Here is a 4,842-nt window from a genome sequence, read left to right as displayed (position 1 = left end):
AGTCATTCCATGATACCACCAATCATAAGCTACATCTTCCAAGTGTAGACTTGCAAATTGAACAACATCACTCTCCTTCATGGGGTTAAGTGTGAAGAAGGTCTGTAATTTTTGTAGCCATGCTCTAGCTGAAATTTTATTTGTTTCATCAAAAGTAGGTGTTGTAAACTTGCTTATTTTATTTTTGAGCTCTCTTCCACTTATGTCATGCTCCCTCCTATACTCTTTCTCGGGCATCAAAGTGTTCATCATATCCACATATTCTCTAAAAGGAACCGAACTGCGAAAGTCATCATCTAAGCCATTGTAAGTAGCTCTTAATGCAATCAAGTTACCTATAACCTCTTCCACAGGATTAAGGGCTAGATTTGGTACTGGTGGCTCATTTGCAGGTAGAAAAATAATTTTTGTTGATTTAGAGGGTGTGGGTTTTAGATTTCTTGGCTCCTCTGAAGTGCTCCCTTCCTCATTAGTAGATGCAACTCCTTGGAGTTTTTCTGTCAATATTCCCAAAGCCTCTCTAGTTTCTGCCAAACTATCCATTGTTTTCTTTTGAGTATTCTGGATGTCTTGAAAGAATTTCTTTGCCATCTCATCTAGGTCAGCCATACTTTTTCCTTCATTGGATTTTGTACTTTTACTTTTAACTGAAGGTTTGATCAAAATTTCGTTATTCTTTTCTCGTTGTGAATATATCTTTTCTCTTTCACTTAGTTGCATGCAAACTTCTACAAACCCTCAGGCTGGCAAGATCATAGCTCTGATACCACTGAAATATCCCCTTTCTGATTTTATATTATATTTAAAGCCTCTAATTAAGTTTTTAAAATCAAACAACCAATATTTCAAAGATCCACCAATTACCCAATAAAACCCAAATCGGGTATGCCCGAAATAGTGCCAAAAACTTCACAGTTTCACATATTATTAATAAATTTGAAAGTGGGCATTTTTATAGAAATTTCACTAGCATAATGGCCTACAAAATGACATTTCTAGATCTATATAGCAGTTACAAAACAACTCCCAAATGGAGGACAAAAGTAATGCTCATTGGGCTCCCGAAAATAACACAAAATAGCCCGAAAACACCACAAAAACACTAATAATATATCACAGAAGTATAACCATGACCAAATACATATATTCAGCTCTATTTTAACATCTAAATGTCTGAAATACATCAGAAAACCAAAATGATATGAAATACTCAACCGAAAACACCAAACTCTTACAAAAAACACACCCAAAAACTCACAAATTTGCACTGTTCAACACAAGGGAAAAATCTACATGAGCTTGCACATGGAATGGCTTTAAACTCCTATCCTTAGCCTTCCTAGAAACTTGCAAACTCTCGTCCTTGGGTCTCCTTCTCCATAGGTTTGGTAGCCTATGAAGAACAACAAAGCAATAAGCGAAAATCAAGTTCTAGAATGAGCCCAAAATGCCTCCAAATCCCTTAAAAGAGGGCATAACTCTAACTCACGACCAAGAGGGGTTAATAAAACATATTTTAATAATAATTTTCATTTATTAGTCCATTGGTTTCCAAAGATTAGCCCCTTTTGCCGAAACTTCACCTTTTTGAGCCTGTCTGCCTTAGCAAAGATTATTATTTTTAATTATTTGAAAAGGGGACATGACATTGGCCCCCTCTAGCACCGTTGATCTTACTCCACCTCTTCTTGTTCATGCAACCCCTTCTAGCTTTATAGACTTTTTTTACCTATTGGTCATCATCTATTCCAACCTTTGGTAGATGATGTGCAATGTTCTATACATTTTCCCCTTGGGCTGACAATGTTTCCCCACTCTCTTTGGGGAGATCCTAGTGATAGTACTCCCTAAACTCCCTACGTAGTGGGTGAATTGTGTACCTACTCTTGATGTGAGTTACTAGTTGTTATGCTAGTGTACTATAAATGGTCTATTATGGCCTTTGATGGCTATGGTTTGTTCTTCACAAAGTTGTAAATTATCTTTTTGGTTTGTCTTTGTAAAGACCAATACCCTTGTTTTGCTACCATTTATATAAGAACATTTAGAGGAGATCAAAATTGAAAATCATAATTGAGTTGGCTTTAGCTCTTCCTCAAAGTCAATTACTAATTTGTTGTAGAAGTATTATACTAGCTCACATTTTAATTAGAGAGAATTTGATGACACATTGTATTTAGCTATGTCCATTTACTTTAAATGGTAAGATAATGTTTATAACATTAAAGCACATAATATTAGAAGACAACGTGTGAAAAATAAAACTCCATAAAATATAAATTATCTTATAATATTTATTAGTTAAACCATCATTATTCTAAATTACTAATGTTTATAGCATTAAAGCACATAATATTAGAAGACAATGTATAGAAGACAATGAGACAATATATATAAATAATGAGAAATGAAACTCGATAGACTATAAATTGTCTTAAAGTATTTGTAAGTTAAACCATCGTCATTCTAAGTTTCAAAAAGAAATATTCGCCGACCTATCCAAATAAAATTGAAAGGTACATTCAGATGAGGCTGGTCCCGGCGGGGCTCGAACCCGCGACCTTCGGCTCATAAGACCAACGCTCTAACCAACTGAGCTACGGGACCATGACGTTTTTTTCTTTCTTTCAGGAAAGAAATTCCTCTGCTCACATTTTTTTTGCTTTACAAACCGATTACAGATATCAATGCGTCAACAGAGAATCCCAGATATCTTACCGCCGACATTTTGGGTGGCTTTAATTATTAGTCCCTGCCTTATTAAGGCAGGGAATGTTCCAGTTTCCACATCTAATTAATTTAACGAGTCCAAAAAAAACTTCAGATCACAATGTTTACAGTAGATTTATTTAAAATTTAATTTATTTGCACAAATTCTAAATTTTTGATTGGACAATGACCATTTTCTTGGGGTTTTAACTTTTTAATAAATCAGATTTTAAAAAAAAAAAATGAATGACAGCTGTAGATAAATACATATTAAATGCATTTATAGAGTACATCAGACTGAGTTCACAATATTAATGCAATGAGACAGAGCTCATAATTGTGCCACCTAAAAGTTTAATAATTGTCAAAAGCGTAGGAGTCCCTACCTATTGTCAAAAGAGCAAGGTCGAAAATTGTTTTAATGTTTGTTAAACACTAAATTTACAATTAGTTTAAAGCAGAAGTAAAATAATACAAATGTTAAATAAATGAGTAGTGAATAATTGTTTCAAATATTTGAGGAGTAATAATTTCGAATATTCTGTTTAGTTAAAAACTAATTTATCAGTAAGTATAAAAAATTATAATATTCTTTTTTAATGAAAAAAGTTTTATATTATTTTTTTAGATGAGTAAATGTTTGAATTTATAGATTCAATAGGTAACGTTTTTAATTTATTTATCTATATAATTTTTTATAGTAAAATTTTGATAATAAAATAATAATGATATCGTAACAAAATAATAGAACATAGATATCAAAAATCATTTTAAATATGACAATTTTTTCAATATGTAATGAAATAATAAATATTAATAAATAAAATAAATAGTTGTAAATAAAATATTAAATTAGACTTTGTAAAATAAATATCATTTTTATAGAAATATAGTTATAGTTCAAATTGTTTAATTTTTTTTGAAACAAGATTATTTTTATTTAATTATTTTTACTACACATTTTTGTACACTTACATTTCAGTTTGTAATACAAATTTTGATGTAATGTATTGTAAAAGCACAATCTTCTAGAGGCACGTAAGCTTTGTCTGTTATGCGAGGGAATATATTTAGCTGAGTTTTCTTTGGAAAAAACCTTTTTTCAAATTCATTTCTCAATTTCTGCTAAAAGCATAGAGTCGCAATAAGATCAAATCGCATTTATAGAAATCTTCTTTCTTGACAGCTCATGCCAACCGTGTCTCAGAAAGATAGACCAAAATTTGTTTTTATTATTAGTTCCTGCTTTTGGCTGCCTTTGGCAGGAAACTAATGTAATCACCAAGTTCCATATTAGTTCTATAATCTAAAAATTTCATTGATATAACAATGTTTGCAAAAGGTTTATTAATTTGCATTTTTTTTGAAATTGAAAAATACATTTTTTTAAAAACTTTATTGGTTCATGATGAAAAAGACAATGAAAAAATTCAATTTTCTTCATAAAAAATACAACTATTTTTTTCAACACCTCTATTAATGCAAGCATTAATTGCAACCTTATCTTTTCTTGTGACAAGTGGATAAACTTTTTTTTAATAAACATTTTTCTAACACCTCTATTAATGAATGCATTAATTTCAATTTTATCTTTTCCACATTTGTGACAAATGGATAAACTTAAAAAAAAAAAAAAAGACAATTAGTTTTAATTGATGTTTATCTTTGTAATTTGTAAAATGTTATTCAAATATAGATATTTTAATCAAATATAGACATTTTAACTTTTTAAAATTGTCAATTTTCAAAAATTATTTTTTATATAGTTTAATTTCATATCTATTTTAATTTTAATTTGTATATAAGTCTAAATTAGAATTTAATTATTTTTTATTTTTACATATCTAAACCAATGCTTTTAGTACATTTTCTTTTATTTTTTATTTATATATAATTTTATTAGATTATATATTTATTTAACATATATAATTTTTACTATATTGATATTTTTAATTTATACTTTAAAATACATAATATTAATTTTGTATCAATTTTAATAAAGTTCAAATTATTTCGCTTGGTATATTATCAACTAAATTATTTATTAAAAGTGTGTTTGGTTTTTTTAAAGCATAAATGTTATTTTTAAATTAATTTATGTGTTTTTTTTTTTGCATTATATCTAACCTTAAG

The 4,842-nt window shown here is 29.0% G+C and overlaps 1 non-coding gene across 1 annotated transcript; it reads right to left on the bottom strand.

The window, feature by feature from the left end:
• Nucleotides 1–2,533: 2,533 nt before the first annotated feature.
• Nucleotides 2,534–2,607, bottom strand: TRNAI-UAU (transfer RNA isoleucine (anticodon UAU)). The gene has a single exon. It is a non-coding gene; the product is annotated as a tRNA-Ile (tRNA).
• Nucleotides 2,608–4,842: the final 2,235 nt, after the last annotated feature.

Source organism: Cupressus sempervirens, chromosome 1, assembly GCF_028749045.1.
Source record: "Cupressus sempervirens isolate cs-2001-9-10 chromosome 1, ASM2874904v1, whole genome shotgun sequence".
NCBI lineage: Eukaryota > Viridiplantae > Streptophyta > Pinopsida > Cupressales > Cupressaceae > Cupressus > Cupressus sempervirens.
The sequence above is the reverse complement of the archived record's forward strand: the minus strand, read 5'-3'. Positions and strand labels throughout refer to the sequence as shown.